The sequence below is a fragment of the Carya illinoinensis genome, chromosome 1 (genome assembly GCF_018687715.1).
Source record: "Carya illinoinensis cultivar Pawnee chromosome 1, C.illinoinensisPawnee_v1, whole genome shotgun sequence".
Taxonomy (NCBI): domain Eukaryota; kingdom Viridiplantae; phylum Streptophyta; class Magnoliopsida; order Fagales; family Juglandaceae; genus Carya; species Carya illinoinensis.
The window spans coordinates 29,392,087-29,416,002 of record NC_056752.1 but is presented as its reverse complement, the minus strand read 5'-3'; positions in this window follow the sequence as shown (position 1 = coordinate 29,416,002).

Genomic DNA, 23,916 nt, shown 5'->3' with positions numbered 1-23,916 from the left:
CGCTCTATTCACCGATTCTGAGGCCCTGCGCGATGACGGAGTAGTATTAGAGGATGGGTCTGGCCCGGTACGTGCTGAGCACGAGTCCAGGCATCGCTCTACTCACTGACTCCGGGAGCAGAAATTAGAGGATGGGTCTGGCCCGGTACGTGCTGAGCACGAGTCCAGGCATCGCTCTATTCACCGATCCCGTGGCCCTTCGCTGGCGAGGGCTAGAGGATGGCCCGGCCCGGTACGTGCATGGCACGAGTCTGGGCATCGCTCGTTTAGGTGTCGCACGCGTAGCCGTTCTCTACGGTGTGGCACTGAGCCAGGGTGTGCGGATGATCCCTAGGGGAGATCATGGTGCATACGGAGCGGGTTGTGGTATGGTTTTTCAGTTATGATCCATTTTCTGGGAAAATGGTGGTTTGGGCCATTATCGGGGATAATGGCGAGGTTTGGCTTTATGGAGGTTGGTGGGCCTTATGAGTTTTTGGCGTGCGTGGTAATATATGTGTTGCGGGACATGTGTTTGTTTGATCTTGCATTCTTGTTGTTTGGGTTATATGTATTTTCATCTGGTAGTGTTTGGGTCATACTTACCTGCGGAACCTTTCTGGGTTCCGTAGCTTTTGGTGCAGAGTTCGAGGACGAGGAAGAAGAGGCTGAACCCGAGGATGCGGCTCCGCCGGGTTGCTGATGCTATGTTTATATTTGTTTTATATCTGTATTGAGGTTTTGTAATATTTTATTTAAGTATGTTTTAAACAGCTTGTATTACGTTAAGAAAAAATTCTGGTACTTATTTATTGACTTGCTTCTCGCTGCTTTTGTCTTGTGCACTTTGTCGCTCTTGCACACACTTGGCACACGTCGTTAGGATGGTGGTCCGGGTTGTCACCATTCGGACGTCTCGATTTCCCCGTGTTCGGGCGTGGGGATTTGGGGGCGTCACAGGTGGTATCAGAGCGGTTTGGCTCTGGGTAAAACCACATGTCCCGTAGGTAGTACCAGAATGTTTTTAAAGGTTGTGTTTCAAAAATTATGTTAAGTAAAGTTGTTATTTGATTTGTTTTATTTGTTTGAACTTGTTTGCTTGTTTTTATTTATTTGGTTATGTTTTTGCATGCTGGTTTCTTTTGTTTCTTGCTGTGTGATGTTGGTTTTGGTTTTTGGTTTTATGATGGTTTTATTTGTTTTTCTTTAACTTGATTTGATTTTATTTGAATTGCAAGTATGTTGTTTATTTGTTTTGTTTATTTTGTTTTAAGTTGTTTTGTTTTGTTTTGTCCGGTGTTAAAGTGGGATTGAGGATTGTGCTATGACAGGAGGACGGTACTATTGAGAATGTTGTTAAAAAAAAAAAAAAAAAAAAAAAAAAAAAAAAAAAAAAAAAAAACTTAGTGAAGTAGGGTTGAATTTTTTATAAAGGTGAGTTACTTTCATAATATTGTGGCTAGAAGGGAACGACATGGATTAGGCAATTTCTTGGGAGTAGGAATGTAAGTTGCAACTAAGGAGGGGAGTTAGCTTTAAGTCGCTTAAGACGGTTGAGGTCTTAGGTTTTGTAGAAATTATGTAATGAAGCTATAGAATAGGAGAGTGTAGGTTCAACGAACTTTAAGGATTGGTTTAAGAAAATTTTATCTAAGGTTTGAGGCCTTATAGATTTTAGGAAATAAGATTTTGGTAATTAAGGTTTTAGGTTCGACAAGCTTTGGGGGAAATAATTAAATTTCAAGTTTTAAATTTCGCTTATTCGGATGAACAATTTGGTGGCAATTGGGGTTTTAAAAATTCACAGGTTTTAAGGTGAATGTTTTGGATTAAAGCTATCAATCTCGAGGAGTTCAGAAAATGACTATTGTTAACTCGAGGTTGTAGTAATCGATTTTAGGAAATGATTTTTGTCGGTTCGGAAGAAATAGATCCATTGAGGTTTTGGAAGCAATAGTTTAATTGTTGGTATTGAATTCGATTGAAGTTGAGACCTTATGTTCTAGAGACTTTTGGGAACGGATTATTAGCAGGTTTAAGGTCATTTTCAGTACAAAGCTTTAAGCGATAACTATTTACTGATATTAAGGGTATAAGTTAAGCAGATATAGGAATGAGTCATGTTGATTTGCGGATATAAGTCGAGATGTTGGAAATAGTGGTAATAGACTATTTGTGTGTTGGAATGACTATTGGTTTTGGCTAAGGACGTATAAGATTGACACGTGATAGTGGTAAATCGATTGGAGCGTTCAGTCGAAGCGTGTTACTCAATGGAATGTGGGTTGGCAATAATTGTTATAGCTCGAGGTTATAGTGACAAGTTTTAGGATTGATTCATACCGAGTTGAGGATAATAGATGATGCAGTTTTGGGAAATGAAATTTTGTTTATTTTGAGGATAAGGTACGGATGTTGGAAATGGAAGTGATGGATCACTTATACGTTAGAATGATTATTGATCTTAGCTAAGGATACATGAGATCCATTTATAGTGGTGGTGAGGGTGTATGGATTTCGGAGAGTACAAATCCTAGTCTCTTTTTGGGCTTGAGAGAAATGGCTTTGGTGAGTACTGAAAATGGATTAGATGTGATAGTATTAAATTCAATAGATTTTAACTTCGAGTTCTTAGTGAGTTGATCGGAGTGTACAGTTGAAGTGGGTTACCAATTGGAGTGATAGTTGGCATTTATTGTGGAGACTATCTTAGAGAATTAATTGTGACTTGAGGTCACACAGGAATTTAAATTTTGAGACTATACTTTCTTTTGGAGTTTTGAGTGTCCAATTGGGAGAATTATATACATTTTATTTAACTAGAAGAGAGATTGTTGAGTCGCCAGGTGTAGTGGATAATAAAATCTTGAAAGTGGAAGTTTGGGAATCAGCGGTGATTAACCTAAACTGGTACGTAAGGTAATAAGCAGTAGAAGTCAGGAGAGTAGTGCCATAGTTTTGATGGATTGGAGGTTTGAATAGCATGGCCTATCTTGAGATTTAATTTTGTATGCAATTGAAGGAAATAGTCGTGCTAATATTAGGGTTATGAGAATAGAAGTAGGTAAGTGAGTTTATAAGAAGGGTTTATTAAGGTTATGGTGAATTCAATCGTGGTTCGTAGTGTGTTTAGTCATCTCTAAATTTAGACGATATTCAGAATTTAGGGGATGATTTTGATTTGATTAAGGTAGCTAGAGATAATTGAGGGATAGGAGTGATGATTCACGATTTTGGGAGATTTTATTTTCTATCAAAGTGTGGTAAAGGATTTTCTTGCTTCCAGGTGTTAGAGTTAGCTTGTACTCAAGGGTGTTATTTTATGAGGATATAGTCTTTTTACATTTTGGCGAGTTATCAGAGTGCGCACGGAAGCGTGATATTTTGGAGATAATTAGGTATTTAAATTTTGTGCTGAATTTGGGTAATTAGTGACGACTCGAAATTTCAAGCAGGTACTTGTAATTGGAGAGTAATATTTTAGTTGTGCATATGATGATTATTGATGGTTTATTTTGGAAGTGACTATTAGATTACCAAGATATGGTATACAATGAAAGTTTCGATAATATAGCATAAGAGTTGATTGAGATTAATACAATTCATTCTAATAAGAAGTACTAATTGTTGAAATTTGCTTGGGTGCGGTTTTGAAGTTCTTGTGGATATGGTGATTTCGGTTTACGTGGCCGCTTTAAGAGTTCTAGACGTGATGCATTTCTGGGAGATTAGTGCGAATATGATGGAGTTGCTTATAGGAGTATTTTTGGGAAGCGCGTTCTTCATACTTGTGTGGAAATGGATGATGGTATGATTTTCTCAAGTATAATCGGAGTTGTTTATGGTATCCTGCTTGGTGCTGAGGTTTGATCTCGCAAATTTCGAGGACGAAATTTGTTTTAAGGGGGGGAGGATGTGATGACCCGCTTTTACGTGTATTTTCACTGAAGGGTTGTTTTTAATTTAATTAATATATTAGTTTATTTATTTTGAATTAATGTGTTTTAAATTGGTTTTTAATTTATTTGATGTGTTTATTTTATTTAGTCGTTTTACGGTTTTTAAAATCGTTTTCGGCGGATCAGTTTTGGTTTCCGGAGTGAGGACTGGACCTCATTTCTTTTCCCTCATCTTTTCTTTTTCTTTTCTCTTTTTCCTTTTTCTTTTTCCTTTTCCTTCTTTTTCTTTCTTTTTCTTTTTTTTCTTCTTCTTTCTTCTTCCTCCTCTCCCGCGTACGCAGCAGCCCCTTTTTCTCTCCATCCCGTCGCTGCCCCTTTGACCGGCCGGTTCTCCGCCGTCCGGCCACCGTTTGATGCACCGTCACCACCATTCTCTTCCCCTTCCACCATAGATCATCCCCACCAATTTTCAGAGCCATCGGACCAGCCGTTTGCTTTCGAGAGCCGCCGGAAGTGGCTGCACCTGCTCTGTTTTTGCCCCTGTCGCCGGAACTGTTTTCTGCCCAGACCGCCGCCGTCCGGCCACCGTTTGGCTCGCCGCCGGTCTCGTTCGAACCCCCTCCCTCCGGCGCACCTTCCCACCAAATATCTCCCCCATCCGGCCGGCCGTTTGGCCGGAAGAGCCATTTCTTTCCCCACGGATTTTACTCCGATCCGCCGCCGTCTCTCCACCTCCGGCCACCATTTCTTCACCACTTCATCACCGACTCCTTGCCGTCCTAACCCACCTATTTCCGGCCTCCAACGACCACCGGAACAGCTCCTACGAGCTTGCTTTTCGATTTGAGTTTTCCGGCCTATTTCCGGCGTTTTCGCCGCCACCCACGGCCAACCACCACTTCCAATAGCTTCACAATTATCCCTAAACCATTCCCTATCAATCCTAAGCCCTGGTTTGTCCCCGTTCAAAAATGGGTAATTTATTACCCACGGACACAGTGTAAATTACACTGTTACGTTGCTTTTCCTCCGCCGTTTGCAACGCCGCGAGCTTTCTAAAAATACCGTATAGCGCTGTAAGTATTTTCCAAACCCTATTTTCAGATTTAAATATATATCGCTCATTCAATTTATTTATTGTTGTTGGTTGTTGATTCCGGACTGAGTTCGAGGAGTTTCGGGGGTCGGATGGATTGAGGACGGAGTGTTTGTTTGGTTGGTTGTGTTTGGTTGTTTTGATTGTGCCGTGTGGCGTGCGTTGCATTTTATTTGTGTGCGTTGCATATCGCGTGCATGTGCATCATGTTTATCGGCGTTTGGGTGCGTGTGTCTCATGAGCCCAAGCCGTGATGGGTTATTATCACGGTGGAGCTCCTCTGATCACTCGGGAGCGGTCAATACTGAGTGACATCCCCTGAGTAGTCGTCTGGGCGCTGACGAGTTCGGTACTAGAGGATGGGTCTGGCCCGGTACGTGCTGAGCACGAGTCCAGGCATCGCTCTATTCACCGATTCTGAGGCCCTGCGCGATGACGGAGTAGTATTAGAGGATGGGTCTGGCCCGGTACGTGCTGAGCACGAGTCCAGGCATCGCTCTACTCACTGACTCCGGGAGCAGAAATTAGAGGATGGGTCTGGCCCGGTACGTGCTGAGCACGAGTCCAGGCATCGCTCTATTCACCGATCCCGTGGCCCTTCGCTGGCGAGGGCTAGAGGATGGCCCGGCCCGGTACGTGCATGGCACGAGTCTGGGCATCGCTCGTTTAGGTGTCGCACGCGTAGCCGTTCTCTACGGTGTGGCACTGAGCCAGGGTGTGCGGATGATCCCTAGGGGAGATCATGGTGCATACGGAGCGGGTTGTGGTATGGTTTTTCAGTTATGATCCATTTTCTGGGAAAATGGTGGTTTGGGCCATTATCGGGGATAATGGCGAGGTTTGGCTTTATGGAGGTTGGTGGGCCTTATGAGTTTTTGGCGTGCGTGGTAATATATGTGTTGCGGGACATGTGTTTGTTTGATCTTGCATTCTTGTTGTTTGGGTTATATGTATTTTCATCTGGTAGTGTTTGGGTCATACTTACCTGCGGAACCTTTCTGGGTTCCGTAGCTTTTGGTGCAGAGTTCGAGGACGAGGAAGAAGAGGCTGAACCCGAGGATGCGGCTCCGCCGGGTTGCTGATGCTATGTTTATATTTGTTTTATATCTGTATTGAGGTTTTGTAATATTTTATTTAAGTATGTTTTAAACAGCTTGTATTACGTTAAGAAAAAATTCTGGTACTTATTTATTGACTTGCTTCTCGCTGCTTTTGTCTTGTGCACTTTGTCGCTCTTGCACACACTTGGCACACGTCGTTAGGATGGTGGTCCGGGTTGTCACCATTCGGACGTCTCGATTTCCCCGTGTTCGGGCGTGGGGATTTGGGGGCGTCACAACAGTTCTGGGCAACATGAAAATTAATGGAAGAGGGAGATGGAGAGTGTGTTGCACGGGGGAGAGAGAGACCGGGGAGAAAAGTGAGGGAAAAAGAAAGAAAAAGGGAAAATAAAGAGGAAGAAGAAAAAGAAAAAGAGAAAAAGAAAAGATAAGAAAAAGAAATGAGGTCTAGTTCTCACCTCTAGAGTCCAGAAACTGATCCAATGAAAATAACTTTAAAAGGTATAAATTGAATAAAATAATTTAAATACAATATCTTACTAAAATATAATAAATAAATAGTAAAAACTAACAACAAAATTATAAATCCAAAAATAAAATAAAATAAATTAAACATCAATTTAAACACAAAATAATAATTAATATTAAGAAAGCACCTCAAAATAAATTTCACAACTAATAAATCCAAATAAAATTTGATAAATTTAAAATAAAAGAATCAATATTTTAATTAAATTAAAATACTCATTCAATAAAAATACACGTAAAAATAGGATATCACATGACTTGCAAGATTATGTGAGGATCAAAGATAAAATAAAATGAAGAGAAAGCTACTGAGTGTGGAAATGAAACAAAAGAATAATAGAAAGTAAAAATAGATAATCCTGGGATGCCACTTGACTCAACTAATCGTGGACATTACTTGACATGACTAGGGCTATAAGACTATTGGTCAAGACAGAAAATCCGATTGGAATGAATAGTTCAGTCCGATCCGATAGTCTTATTGGTTGGTTTCGGAGTGTGATTTTGTTGGACCAAACTAAGACCGATCGAATGTGTATATATATATTTAAATCTTTTATATATAATATTTGTATAAGTCATTTATATAATTTTCATCTAAGGGATCACCATTAACCATATATACAATAAAATTATTTAATATTTCTTTCTCATTTATAAAATGTTAAAGATATTACTTAATTTTAATTTTACTAATTTTTATAATAATTTTTCTATCAAAAACTAAAAAAAGAGGAAAAAAATGTTCTTGGAACAAATCAGACTGAATGGACCAACCAGACCAATAGTTAATGGTTCAGTTCGGCAAAACTGATGGATTAAAATTTCCGGTCTGTGACTCTTCCTCCCATCAGACTGAACCAATTACAACGCTAGACATGAGCAAGCCATAAGTTTGATTTTCAAAAGGAATCACTCAACTCCAATAGAAGCAATATATATGCTCTATATTGTTTAAACAGAAAGTAACCTTTCCCATTTCATCCATTTTATGGTTCTTATATAGAAGTACATAGTTTTGGCTAATTATAACCTACAATAAATGAAAAACAACTTACAATACCCTATTAATATTTCAGCAACCTCCAACAACCTAATTAATATGTAAACAAGTTTCAAAATAAAATTTAAAACAAAATAAGTTTATATGTAGAGCATTTATTGAAATGTATCTGGACAACTAAATAAAAACCACCAAAGTGAATGCCACATTTCGCTCATGCAGATGCCATGTCAGCTTGCTATGTTAGGTTTGATGAAATGACATGTAGGATTTTGATTGTGCAGTTGCATCATTCTCATTTTCTTCAAAAATCAACTTGACGTCAAATCGAAACTTACGTCCTCGACTCCTCCTAAAATTGTTTGCCTTTTAGACTTGCTTTTCGTTGTAACCACAAAGAATGGGACATCTTCATTTTTACAATTCTGCTCGTACTTCTAGAAGGACAAGGGCTAGTCTTGGCTCTTCGTGAAACCAATTCTTCTGCATAAGTTTTACAATGTTTCTGACATTGATGTCTCTCTACTTCTTCATAAAAAATTGGTAAATAATCATTATAAATTGGTTTCTCCTCCTCTTCTAGATACTTGTTGTAGATTGGAAGTTTTGATTAATTAACTACGACTTCAACTGCACTTTCATGAGCATCAAAAGTGAAATACATAAGATAATTTTACTTTTAATCCATTTCAAATCAAATGCTCCAATACCAATTTGATATAGACCATGGGCAATGACAACAAACAAATATAAATTCGCTAAAGAAATGCATGTAACTTGCAAGATTATGTACAGATTAAATGCAAAGTAAAATGAGGAAAAAGCTATTAAGTATGGAAAAGAAACAAAAGAATAATGGAAAGTAAAAATGGATGATCCAGAGATGCCACTTGACTATACTTATTGTGGACGTCACTAGACAGGATTAATATATAAACAAGTTTTAAAGTAAAATTTAAAACAAAACAAGTTTCTATGCAGAGTATTTATTGAAATGTATCTAGACAACTAAATGACAGCAACTAAAGTGAATGCCACATGTCACCCATATAGATGCCATGTCGTTTGATGAAATGACATGTAGGATTTTGATTGTGCAATTGCATCACCACTCTAACTAGAGGCAAGGATTGGATTTACAACCTAAGGGTGGCTAGACCTTCCATGGGGGTGGTAGTAGATTTTACATCTTAACTCTAAAACTCACCAAAATTTACATTCTCCATGTAATTTTCATCTTAAATTCAAATATCTAATTAAAAAAATTTAAAACATACCGCAATCATGACAAACACATCAAGGCTGAGACATACATAGGCCATTTTTCTTAATTTTTATTGCAATTCTATCAAATCTCATTTCTCATGTTTAAACTAAAATATTGCAATATATAAAATCATATCCTATGTCCAAATAACATACTAAAACAACCAACAAAAGTCTACTTCACAAAATCACAAAACATTTTAATAAAAAGTTTCAAACTGTTTTACTAAAAACACAACCCTTAATTCTCAAGGTTTTGTCTCTTTTTGAAACATCTCCAAGAACTCCAAAAGTTCAAAAAAATTCTTTCAATATGTTCATAACATGACACTCTTAAGAACTACCATACTTTGAATCATCAAGTAAAAATCACAAAAGTTACAAAAATCCATTTCTAAACTTTTGGCTTCAACACTTTCTTACAAACCAATTTCCTCAAGGTTTGGTTTTGATCAAACCTCTTGATCTAAAATATTTCTTGAAACTAATCATAAACCAACAACATCATATGCTTTAAAATCATGTCTTATAGTAGATCCAAGTATTAAACTCAAGATCACATGGACAAAATTAAACCAAAACATAAATCCATCCAGAAACATCAAATTTAGGACCTATGTGAACCTTTTCATGTATAAAAAAAAATCATATTTTCAAAACCAATACCAAAAACTTAAAATAACATCATAAAATGTAATTAAAAGTCTTAGGACCATCATATAAAAATATAAAAACCATTGGATTATGTGTTCTCATCAAAATATTCAAGCTTACACAAAACAAAAACTATTTTACTCCTTTGAGTTTTCAACTTTGAGTTTTTATTTTATTTTATTTTTATTTTTATTTTATGTAAGCAAAACCTTCATCAAAAGATTATAACATGTAAAAAATATTCATCAAACTTTCATATAAACATGGTAAATATATTCCATAAAAACATCAGACCAAGATCTTGCCAATAACTTGGTCAAAATCATCAAACTATCATACACTGTCTAGTTTATCGCCTAGAATGATATCTTCATGCTTAAACTAACTTCTGACAAGTCAAATAGCCACTAAAATCACCATAAAACATACCCACAGAAATTAAAATCAAATTTAAAAAAATTTTATGAAGGAGACTTTGTGAAAAAATACTTATAACTGCTTCAAAAAAGTAGAGCAAAGTAAGCCAAAAAATTTGCTCGAGAGTCTCTTAGGTTTTTTCTTCAAGAAAAGAGTTGGAAAGTGATGAAATGAATGGGGAAAGGACTTGGACGTCTCTTACATATCTAAAGGGTGATAGGAGGACTTTGAGTAATAGTGAATGGTTTTCAGCCAAAGCAGCTTCCTTGTGATGGGCGGTGGTGAGGTGGCTTTTCACCTTCCCACCATGCACTAATTGGAGTTGATTTGGGTAGTATTTGGACTGACATGGTAGGGGAAAAAACTTCCTCCACAAGCATTGCTTAGGTGACTCAATTTCATGGGCTTTAACCGAATGGGCTCCCATTTAAGGTTTGGTTGGGATTTGGGCTACTTCAACCCCAAATTCAAATTTTCTTGACCCAATAGAATTTTTAAGGTTAAAAGAATAAATAATGATGTCATAACATGAATTTGAGTAATTATTTTTTTTTATAAACTACAAAACACAGACTAATCGGTCTAAATTTATCAAAACTATTCGGATTTGGAACTTAATTTTTTTTTTTACCAAGATTTTGGTGAAAAGATTGATGCTGTTGTTACCAAGAATAATTTCATAGGAGTAGGATGCGTTTATCTCGGGGCATAGTATTTTTGAAAATATCACTCTTGCTTAAGAAATGGTGCACTTGATACACAGGAAAACTCAGGGGGTTTAATATATTATGAAGGTTGACATGGCTAAAGTTTATGATAGAGTCCACTGTGATTTTCTCTTAAATGTTTTGAAGGGATTTGGTTTTAATGATAAATTCTGATGTATTATTGTGGAGTGTGTGAAGTCTCCTTGATTGTTAGTTATGATGAATGAGACGTACAAATGATTTTTTAAATCATCCAGAGGGTTATGTCAAGGTGACCCTCTTTCCTCTTACCTGTTTATTATTGTGGAGGAAGTTCTATCTCGATTACTCAAGAGGAGTTTTGAGGAAGGACGAATTAGCAAATTTTATCATCCCCTGGGTGCACCTTTGGTTTCTCATTTATTTTATGCGGATGATCTTCTTGTATTTGCTAAGAGAGATGCTCAGTCTGTTAAAAGATTAACTCAGACGTTTGAACTTTATGAGAGCTAGTCTGGCCAAAGTATTAATAAGAGGAAATCAGCAATTTTTCTCTCCAAGCACATTAGACTTGTAAGGCGTCGTGCTCTACTAAGAATTTTTGGGTTTACGGGAGGTATGTTTCTGACTACTTATCTGGGTGTTCCTTTGCTCTCTAGTCATTTAACGGCTAGGCATTTGGAGTCGTTTGTGAATAAAATTCGAGATAAGGTGGTAGGGTGGAAGTATAAATTATTGTCTCAAGGTGGGCGGCTTGTTTTCGTTAAACATGTTCTATCATGCATGTTTACTCATATCTTATCTATGCTGAGTGTTCCTAAAGTGGTTTTGAAGAGGCTTAATTCTATTTTATCTTCTTTTTTCTTGGGCGAGGTGAATGGAAGTGCTAAAAAGAAGTGGTGTTCTTGGGACAAGTTGTGCAGACCTACGTTATAGAGTGGCTTGGGTCTTTAAGATTTCTCTGAGGTTCAGTGCTCTCTTCATATGAAGTTCGCTTGGCGTCTTATGGCGGTTGATAATCTATAAACCAGGTTTTTCAAGGCAAAATATGCTTGACATGGGCATTTATATTACTCGCAAAAAATAATACTACTTGCTCTCGTTTTTGGAAGTCCATCATGTCCGTATTGCTTCATGTGCGTGAGCAGATTCTCTAGAAAGTGAGAAGTGGACGAATTTCATTTTGGTTTGATTGGTGGTTGGATAATGAACCACTTTGCTTGAGGGTGCCAGACGTGACCAATCTGTTAATTTAGATTCGGGAGTGTTGGGTTGACAGGTCTTGGGATGTTGAGGTTTTGGAAAATTTGGTTGGTACCGCTCTCATGGGAGACATTGTGGCTTCGATCTCTATAGTTAAAGAAGGGGAAGATGTCATTGTATGGAAGCTTGCCTTGGATGGGAATTTTTCATCAACTAGTACTTGGGAGTTGATTCGATTTAAGGCAAATAAGTCTATAGAATTGCAGTGGTTCTGGCATAAAATGTTGCCGAAGAAAATCTCCCTGTGTATATGGAAGGCACATTTTTAGTGCTTACCAGTGGATTCTTGGGTGAAAATCTTGTGGTATTTTCATGACATCAAGCTGTGATTGCTATGTTGCTAAAGAGGTAGAGGCCCTTGATCATGTTTTATGGTTAGGAGAGTGTGTGACTCAGTTATGGTAGAGGGCAGCTAGAGAGTTTGGCATTACGGTTTGCCGACGCGAACTTGGTGGGGATGTGTGTCTCAATGGTTTGCTTTTGCTAAGAAAAAATCTTAACTCAGTATGCTCATTGGTGTTTTGCCTTATCTTATCACTTGGAAGCTTTGGCGGAGACGTTGCAAAGCTAGGATGGAGGGTGGTGTGCAGTCTATTGAAGGCTCTTGGGTCTCACTCAATACGTGGTTGGGCGTTCTGTCGAAGGCCTATACCAACACTCTCTTTCATGTTCGGATGTGAGACTGTTACAAAATTTAGGCCTACTCGTGGTGCCCATCCAAGGTTGACGGGTGAGGTGTGTCTCATGGTGCAAACCTAACCTCAATGTTGACGGAAGTTGTCGAGGGAATCCGGGGACTTGTGGTGGAGGAGGGGTGATTTGGGATAGTGGTGGCTCTATTTTGGGGGTTTTTTCTATCTATTTTGGTAATGGAACAAATAATGAGGCTGAACTTAGAGCCCTTAGAGCATTGGCATTGGATTGGCTATTCCAATCTTCAAAATTTGAAGAATATGTAACTTTTTAACTTTTAACTAACCACTCAACACTTAAAATCGACATTGAACTAGCCATCACATTCTTTATAATAATAAAATATTATTATTTTTTATTATTTATATTTCTTTAATTAATTTTTTAATAATTTTTTATTTTATTTTCATAATCTTCAATAACCTCCAACAATTATATTCATTTTTATTTTGACAATCTAACAATCTATAATATAATAATCTTATATGTACATAGATGGTGAACTCTCATATTATATAAATAAAAATCTCATATTTACCATCCATAAAAATTCAATATATATAATATAATAATATCAAATGTGGGATGAATGTGAGACAAGAAATAATAAAATACTAGTTTGAAGAAGCTATAGTTGTTTTCATATATGGAATGTGGGATGGATTTACTGTAGCTAATAGTTCATATAAAAAATGTTTAGTTAATTCAATATGGATTTAATTTCATCAACATTCTTTAAAATATGAAAAGCACTGGTATTTGGCTAATCCAATGCCAGTGCTCTTAGAGAGGGGATGGTGCTTTGTAAAGCTATGGGATTTTGATTTCTGGAAATCGAGTGTGATTCGCAAGTAGTGGTAGATTGGATTTTAGCACGTTGAGGCGAGGAGGGATTTACATGTAGTTTCGAGGGGGAAGTTTCTATGCCTAGGCATTTGAGGGGTATTATCAGATTAGATAAGCTGGGCTTACCTTACTTACGTTTGACTTGAGTTTCTTTCTCATTTGGTTTTGGTTATAGGCATATTTAGAATGGTTTTCTTTATGGTTGTTGGCATTGGCTTTCAGTTTGTTACCACGATATTCCTCTACAATAAGTGAGGACTTTTAATAAATTGGGAGGGGGTCACTAATAGACAGGTGGCCTTCGTCTCTTAAGAAAAAGAAAAAAAATTTGAATAATTAATAAGATGTGTAAGTAATCTAATCAAGTGATTAAACACTAAACTAAAACTAAGTGCATTTAGGGTTTGAAGGCAAACCTTGGAGTTTGGGAAAACCATTTAGAGTTTTGATTTCAACTAAGTTTTTGTGGTTTCAATTGGATTCCAAGTGTTTAAGGTTTCTCTAGGGTTGAAACTCTATTTGGTTTGGCACAAATTGGATGGTTAGATGGAATATGGTTGGTTTTTCTTAGGTGACATGATCACAAAACTTGATTTTCTTCACTTTTTTTATTTTTTTATTTTTTATATCATGGTTCCTCTTGTAGCTAAGTGTCCAATACTATTCACCAAGTATGTCTAAGATCTCACCAAGTGTCCAAATAAAACTTAGCTAACCTAATTTGAACATTCAATGTTATGATTTTGAAAACACTGCTCTTAAGTGCTATTATCGAGGCTACTATTCATTTTGAAAAAGTGAAAAATAAACTTTGTATTGTAAAATCCTTAATAATCTTATTAACCTTAGAGTGCAAATCTTTTATTACAATTCAATTTCAAATGGCCTCAAAATATTCAAAACGTGTTTTTGAACAAGTATTTCGTCCAAAAATCAAAACTTGTATTATTGCACCATAAAATTTTAAATATTCTTTTAAGTCTAATGACATAGACTGTATCTCAATTTGACACTTCGGGCTATCTCAAATAAATAAAATCACGCTTTTAACACCATAGCGAGTGATATTACTGACCATGCCCAGAGACTAAAAACCACACGATTGAGTCGATTTATGTAAACTTTCAGAATTCTTACGAAGTTCCTAAAGCCTAAATAAGTTCATCTCTTGAATTTTTGGTAGGCTATTATAATTTTTATTTGAAACTTCTAAAAATTCTATTGATTTTTGTGATTTAGTAATAATTATATGAAAAAGTTAAAAATTTGAAATAGAAAAATATTTTTTATTTTAATATTATTTAAGAATAAAATTATGAGAATTTTAAAGTACTTTTGTGTTTGCCAAACATGTTGTACTGTTCGTGTCGATTCTGGTTCTCGTCAACTTCCTGAAAAACTCACTAATGCAATAATAAAGTTTCAACATGCAGAAAGATTAATAAAGTCGTCGAAAACAAAAAGAATGTGGAAACAGAAGTACCCCTGAATACATGAATTTGTACCCCTGAATACATGAATTGGCTCTCTCTCTCTCTCTCTCTCTCTCTCTCTCTCTCTCTCTCTCTCTCTCTCTCTCTCTCTATATATATATATATAATATCCAACTATATATGCATCGATCTTCATGATCTGTGGCCAATGATCGAGATCATCTCATCGATCTGCCTAGTGATCCTTTGCCCCTTAATTATTCATTAATTTGCATGTGCGGATGACACATATATAATTATTATATGCATACATGGTGGTTCAACTACTGAGAAACTTATAATATCTCTTATAAATAAATTGTACGTGCAGTTTCGATCCTCCAGGCCAGGGGTTCGTACGTACGTAGATCATGCATTCATTACTTTCAATGTAACCATAATTTACAGCATGCAGTAAATGAGGAAGCAGATCGATTGCATTAATGCGATGTTTATTTCGTACGTACTTCGCACGCATGCACACACAAGGGAAGAGGCCGGCTGCATGCAGTTTGCATGGTACTACAGATTCAGTATATCTATCAATATCGCTTCTGCTTTGAACTTATTATTATATGTCTACATTAATTAATTAGGCATACTCGCTAGCTAAATCTCTTCTCAACCTTCACATATAATAATTAAGAGTTTAAAACAGCTACTTCAGACTTGATCTCCTTGTATATATTATCCGTTAATTCTAAGTTCATGTTATGTTTTTTAAAATGTTTGGTCTACCCACAGATCTATTAATGTAGAAAATCAGACATTCTCCTATTTATTTTATTAGATTCATGCCACGATTTGTCTCTTTTTATTTTTTTCTGATGAAACAAACAAAGTGGTAGTTAACGAATAACGTTTCAACCCAACAAGGATTCCTTAGAAGTTTAAGGTATTTTATCACATAAAATTCTTTAATTCAACCTTGGGATGAATAATTTTATCAATCAGTACTTCTACCGATCCAATATTTATGCATATAGATTCATCATATTATATATATGTCTAGCTTTATAAAACATATATGCAGATATCTATTCATCATATATATATAATTAGTTCGTATATTTTTAAGGCCAGTATTATATATATATATAATTTATTTATAGATATAATTTTTACTTACATAACAACATGTGCTGACGTATTAGCTATTGATGTAGCACTATTATATATATAAAAAATACTTTAACCATAAAGAGATTATACAAAAATAAACATACAAATTAATATGATTTGATGTATTACGTTAGATTGTAAAGCTATTTTTATTATAAAATAGATCTAACGAATTTTATAGATCTACATCAGTTTTTGAGTTTATTTTATATAATTTCTATATATCTGTAGCAGTTATATATATATATAGAATAATTAAATTTAATACATGTAGCACTATTATAGAATTATATATATATAGAATAATTAAATTTAATACATGTAGCACTATTATAGAATATATATATATACACAAACACATAAATGCATAATAAATGCTCTTTCATCAAAGCCATGATCCTAATACCTATGAAAATTGATAATTAAGGCCGGCATGAGGCAAAGTACTCGACAATATTTAGCTAGCTAGGTAGGTATCTGGCCTCTCACTCACAAAAATTTTGTAGGGTATAAATGTGCATGTACATACATATATACATACATACATACATACATATATATATGTATGTGTGTGTGGATGGATTGTAATTAAAGGTCATTACCGGTTCCAACGAACACCAATAAATTGGGCGGAGCGCCTGTGTCTTATTAATTGGCTGTTGTTGGGTGATGAACATTTATTGTATGTTAAATACTTGCCGATTACTGTTGTATACCGACACTACCCTCCCTTTTCTGCTGCATTCAGCATTGCATGCATGCATGGCCTCTTCCAAAGTACAGAAGTTAATGAAAACAAGGATGGAAGAGATCATTAATGACCTCGTATTCTGAGGACCTTCTCTCTCTCTCCATCACTAGTCTTGGTACTGTCCATCTAACATACCCAATATATGTAAATGCATTCTGCACCTAACTCCATGCCAAACCTATAATGCCACACATTTTCAATTAAATGCATCCATTTTTGCATTGGGTGCATGCACTCTCCTTCCTTATTAATACTTTGGTCGGTTGCACTCCCCTTCCTTATTTTGATTCTTATGGGGAATAAAAATGCATCAAATTATAACATAATTAGTTTATTCACATTCACAAACTTGCAATGAGTTGAACGATTCATGTACTTTCTTTCATGAGAAATACGACATTAAATTCAAAAATGACATATACGGTCAATGGTAGAGATCGAGGAAGTTTATTAATGTTGCACCAGTCTAGGCCAACACCCTTTTAATCTTGTTCAAATCTTCGTTTTTCCTTTCTTGTTTTGTTAGTTTCCTTTTTTCATTAAAAAAAATATTTTTGCATTTTTTATAATTATTACTTAATTTGTGAGTCTTTTTGCTTCCAAGCCGATATAAAAAATATACCCTCTACCTCACTGACGTGGCAGGAGATCATAACTGAAGAGAAGTACTTTTAATAGTTTAACTTCAAGTTTTGTCAATCTAAGACGTGTCAATTTTGTACATAGGAGATCAGTGTGTCTTCCAGATATCGATTTGTAAATAGAAATCTGTCTGATATCTCTAAATCGGAGAAAACAAACTCATATCTTTAGTGAACTATATAATACACGTGGCTCTCTTTAAGGCTCTAATTTAAGGATCGCTCTTAATTTTTCAGTCTCTTACCAATTTTTTAAAACAATGAAGGCGCCATAAGATCACTACCTTAAAAAAGAGTTGCAGTCATTTTCAAATTGGCCCAAGTAACTAGGACCACCTTGCTCGTCACCAACCAAGGCGGCGACACAAAAGCAAAAGTGAGCATGGAAGATTTGTAAAGAGTAAATGAGTTCTCAATACGTTATCATGGAGGCTGCATCTTATTATAATATATATACGAATTAAATAGGAATCAAGTTTACGTCAAACACCACTAGTTCTTGGAGTCCTACTCCAACTCTATTTATTGACTTCTACTAAATCTACGCTCTTATCACAACTGCCAATTAACTTGCTGTCCAGCATGTGATCCGATTGTTTTTAACTATATATATATATATATATATATATATAAGCAAATAATTCTATTGAAAATACTCTAAAGTAGAGTGGGTTAGGTGGGGTTTGGAAACCCCTACAATCGTTGCAAAAATTCCAAATTTAATTAGGTGCTAAACAGTTAAAAGAAGTGTTAAAAGAAAATATAGGGTGGGAAAATTGGGCCTAGCTAGCAGAATAGTTCAGGTCTTATGTTCGATCTCTTGTCCAATAAACTACCGTATGGTCCAAGAGAAGACCATATTCATATAGGTAGTTTATGTTCATAGTTCTTGAAGAGGTCTGTACAAGCTGGTTTCCATTGTAGCCATAAAAGGCCACTGTAGATGGGGTTGCGCCAGTACTAGATCAATTGTTGCAGTTGAAGGTCTTTGTCTCTTACTCGATAGACTTGGATAAGCAAGTACGTTAACTTGAAATTTTAGGGAAAACAATAAGATAGATGGAAACGGAAGGTTGACTCGTCCACGTGCCAAATAAGGAGGGGCGTAAATGATTAGATCTTCAAGATGTGAGGTTCAGGAATCAGATGGAGTGGCACCTATGAAGATTGGAGTTCTGGCGGTGTGCAGTGCGAGGTCCATCAAGTCAAGTTTAACAATGGCAGAAAGCTGATAAAATTTATGGAACAATGGAAACTATTCGTAGCTATTATCTTGATATCAAAGAAGAGTTCAACACAATGCTTCATTTCTGTCCTAATTGATCTCGATTCAACATTAGAAATATATAGTCAACATCTCATAGATGGACGTTGAAAAATAGTCATAGCATCACAACAATATCCATCCTCTTCCCCTAATCAAAACCCCATAGAGGCCTCTATGGAGAGAAAATAGAGGCCTCTATGGAGAGAAAATAGAGAAAAATAGAAAAGGTACTATTGTAAATGGATTTGGTGGATAACTATTAAGATTCCAACTCTTGGAATTTTCCATTTATGTATTAATGCTTGGAATCCTAAGTTTAGTCATGTAAATGCATGTATTACGCTTTCATTTTCCTCATCCTCTCATACATCTAAAAATTAAAGGAGTATTGAGGATCATTTGTAATACACAATAAATTTTGAGATGAATGATATTGAGTTCTTAAATGACTAGTTTCATATATTGCAATATGTAGCAAGGCGTGGTCGTGTGGTGTGAAGGTAAAACTGAGAAGAAGCCTCTAGAGAAGTGAAGTACTTGGGACTCAAGAGTGTACTTGCAATTTTGTGAATTGGTAATCGAAAAGACCATGGGCCATGGCCAACCTTTATTTCATGTTATATTAATTAGTTGCCTTTTATTTACTATGGGTTGTAACTGATATTGGACCACGACCTGTAACATTTGGTCCTTTGCATTTTCATTCTTATCTAGCTAGGCCCCATACGTGGGCATCAGTAAGTAGAAGCATTTCCTGCTCAGATATCTTTCTCTAACTTTCTTCCTGGAGCTGCTCACTCTCGAAGTGAGATTTGCATTTCATTACTATTTTATCATAGAGATATGTTACATTTTGGCATTAGAGAGACGGGGTCGACAGCCCTGAAAAGGTTCACTGATGCTCAGTACCACAGCTAGACAAAGGTGATAGCCTAAAAAGACAAAATGAAGCTGTCATGCAACAGTTAGCCACCTTAAATTTGGAAATGCACAAGAAAAATCAGAGCCCTAGCCATGGAGAATCCTCCTCTAGGCTCCAAATCCGAGATAATGGCAACAACTCCTACGGGGGAGAGGTGCACACTAGATCTGTGCACTTGGGCTTTCTTGTGTTCCAAGGAGAGGATCCAGTTGGTTAGTTATACAAGGTAAACCATTTTTTTTTTTCACAACACACTTCCCCACCATCGTACTTGGTTAGTTTCTTTTCATATGGAGGGACAAATATTGATATGGTTTCAAGATTTAGAAGAGTCGGGGAAATTAACTGATGACTAGGATATCTTTGTGCACACTAACTAGGTTGAGACAAGGGGAGTATGTGGAGGATTACAAAACTAGATTTGAGACTTTGTCCAGTAGGTTAATAGGGCTCTCTGACACCTATAAACTAAGTTGTTTTTTGAGTGGGTTAAGGGATGAAATAAGGTTAGATGTGAAAATGTTTGATCCCTCAAATTTGACCAAGATACAAGAGGAAAACATGAATCTATCCAAAAAACAAAATAGACCAATCATATCACACCTATTAGAAACTACAGTTCAAAGAAATCCAAACCATCATAAACCCACTATACCCATCCATAAAATTAACCAGGCCCAAATCAAAGAGAGAATGGAGAAGAGACTATGTTATCATTGTGATGCCAAGTGGAGCTCTAGACATGAATGCCAAAATCCTAAGTTTTACCTCTAGGAGGAAGTGTTACAGGCACATAAAGTTGAAACTTGCCAAGAAGTTGTATTGCCTAAGAAGGAAGGAGAAGGGGAGGTGTTGAAGCTCAACCTGACCTAGGATAACCCAGAAATTTTCTTGCATGTAATTACATGGTCCCACAATCCTATGACCATGAGGGTTAAGGGAAAAAAGTGGCTACTTGGGTTATCATTTTGATTGACACTGATTCAACCCATAACTATTTAGCTAGCTGTTGTAGTTATGAAAAATAAACTACCACTAGACATTACTGAAATTGTAAAGGTGAGGGTGGTTAATGGAGAATTGATTCCCATTGAAGGCAAAAGTGTAAGGGATAGGATCTGAATACATAATATGAAACTCTTCTTGAATGTTCATGTTTTAACCTTGGCTGGATGTGACATAGTCATGAGTGTCTACTGGCTTAGAGACTTAGGGCTATCCTATGGAACTTTGAGGAACTATGAAATTTTCTTACAAGGGAAATTCAATGGAATTAAAGGGGCTTGCTACTACTCAATTAATTAAAACATATCTCTCAATCAAGGGAATAAGCTGGAAAAGAGGGGAATATTATTGTAGGTGTTGGAAGGAGCAGAAAACTGTGAATTATTTGAAGAAATGGAAATAAGCTAGAATATAATCCTTACTAGAAGCATACACTGATGTTTTTTCTGAATCAAAAGGATTACCCAATCTCAAGCTAAAGACCATGCTATTAATTTATTCTCAGGAACTCATCTCTATTAGACCTTACTAGTATCCTCACTTCCAAAAGGATGAAAGAAGATTGAGAAGGAACTTTTGGCATCCGGAGTCATATAGCTCAGCCCAAACCCATTTTCATCCCTTCTTATGATAGTAAGAAAAGCATATGGCACATGGGGCCTTTTTGCAGACTATAGGGGACTCAATAGTGTCAGAATAAAAAATAAGTTCCCAATCCTAGTAGTAGGGGAGTACATGGATGAGTTATATAGGGCCAAAATATTATCTAAGTTGGGTCTGAGGTCAGTGTAGAACCAGATTTTGGTTAAACTTGAAGATATTAAAAAAAAAAAAAAACTTTTAAAACTCATGAGGGACACTATAAGTTCTTGTTGATACCCTTTGGCTAACCAATATCCCCTTCACCTTCCAAAGACTAATGAATGAGATTTCTAAACCCTATCTACGGAGGTTCCTTCTGGTTTTGTGTGTTTTTTTTTTTTGGATTTTTTTAATGACATATTGATGTATAGTAAGAGTGAACAGGAGCACTTAAAGCATAAAAAAGTAACTCTTGAGGTCCTAGGACAGCACCAACTTTATGCCCAAAGGACTAAGTGTAAGTTGGGGTGTTTTGAAATTGCTTACTTGGGCTACCTAATTTCTACCCAAGGAGTAAGAACAGATCCAAAAATATTGTAGGCCATGAAGGAATGACCATTTCCTAATTTCTTCAAAGTTCTAAGGGGATTCTTGGAATTAACAGGATATTATAGGAGGTTCATCAAATGTTATGGGAGCATTGCTGCCCCACTTATAGGGATGCTTAAGAAGGGCCATTTCATATGGAATGAGGAATCTAGAGAGGCATTTCAAAAACTGAAGGAAGCAATCATGCAACCTCTAGTCCTTGCCTTACTTGACTTTCACATATATTTCACAATAGAGTGATCATGCCTTAGGTTTAGCTATTGGAGTAGTCTTAATGCAAAGAGGAAAATCCCTAGCATTTTTCAGTTAAGTTCTAAAAGAGAGGGCACATATAATGTCTACATATGAATAGAAATCTTTGCATTGAGTTCAACAATATAAAAATGGAGGCCTTACTTATGGGGGATGACCCTTTGTAATCAAACCTGATCAACAGAGCTTGAAATACTTGTTAGATCAGAAAGCGGGCACCCCTGTTAAACAAAAATGGATTGCTAAATTATTGGACTATGAATTTGTGATAGAATATAACGAGGGTTCTAAAAATAGGGTGGCTGATGCCCTATCTAGTTAGTATTGATTAAGTCTAGAACCTAATAACTAGGGCTATTAATGAACCAATCCATACGATTGCTCACCCAATACTCATTTGGTTAAACTGGAACTGAGCTTGATTTGTGAAAAAAAGATTGATCGTAAAAGTAGAAACCTGCTCGATTTGTAAATAATACATATTCGATCAAACTCGACCCGACTCGGTTAAGGCTTATCAAGGCTCACGCGTTCATGCCCGACTCGGCTTGTTAGCTCTACTCGATTAGACTTCGTCCATAAATCATTGAATATACATAATTTATTTCTATGTATTAGTGTACTTATACACACATATATATATGCTTCTATGTAGTATGCAACTCAATTACTTATGCCTAGTCATTTATACTTATATATTGAATATAGTTCATAATTATATATTAGTTAATTAAGTACTTAATTGATTAATTATAGTATATATCTTATAATGTGTAATAGTTAGTATGTAGACTTGGTAGTTTCATTATATACTACAATGTGCAACCATATAAGAAATGTATTCATAAAGATGTTATAATTTTATAGTTCAATATAAGGTTTATATATTAATTGTCAAAATTTCATTAGATTTAATATATATATATATATATATATTTGTAATTTGGTGTTTTTTATTGGTCAAACATTCAAAAAATATATATAAGAATACAAACAAAACTTGAGTAATAATTCGACTCATATCAGCTCAGCTCAGGCTCATTAAAGAATACAAACAAAGATTGATAAATAACTCAACTTGACTCGAGCTGGTGTTTGATTAGCTCGAACTCGAGTTATTTGAGTCTAGCTCGACTCGGTAACCAAAAGCTCAACTCAGCTCAAATCAATTACAATCCTACTAATAACCCACTTCAAGGAAAAACAGCTACCCACTGAGTTTTTTTACGAAGGGAGATATGCTCTTATACAAGAATAAACTCTACATTCCTAAGCAAGAAACATTCAAGACTAAGTTGCTGGAATTCATGCACATTAGCTCGGGGGGAAGGGGAGCAAGTTTTGACAAGACCATTCACAAGTTAAGGAGAGAGTTTAATTGGCTAGGCCAAAAGAAGGATGTCAATCAATTCATCAAGACCTATGATTTGTGCCAACGTGTAAAGGTAGACAACACCCTTCCTGATGGAGTTATACAACCCCTACCTATACCAAACCAACCTTGAACACATATCACAGTGAATTTTGTGGTGGGACAAATTCTAATGGCTTCAATAGTGTATAGGTGATAGTAGACAGGTTAACTAAATATATCCACTTGACATCCCTCAAGCATCCCTACACAACTAAAATAAGGTTGAACTATCTCTCAAACATGTCTTCAAGCACCATGGATTACCACTCTCCATTGTCTCGGGTATGGACAACACCATCACTAGTAGATTTTGGCAAGAGCTGTTCACCCCCTCCAAGGAAGGGTTGGTCCCATTGGATTCCTCTTGTTGAATGGTGGTACAACACCACTTAATACCTAACAACTAAGCTCACCCCTTGTGAAGCTCTATGCAAGTACTAGCCATGAAGATTCCTCAGTTATATGCTAGGGATAGCTCATTTGGAAGC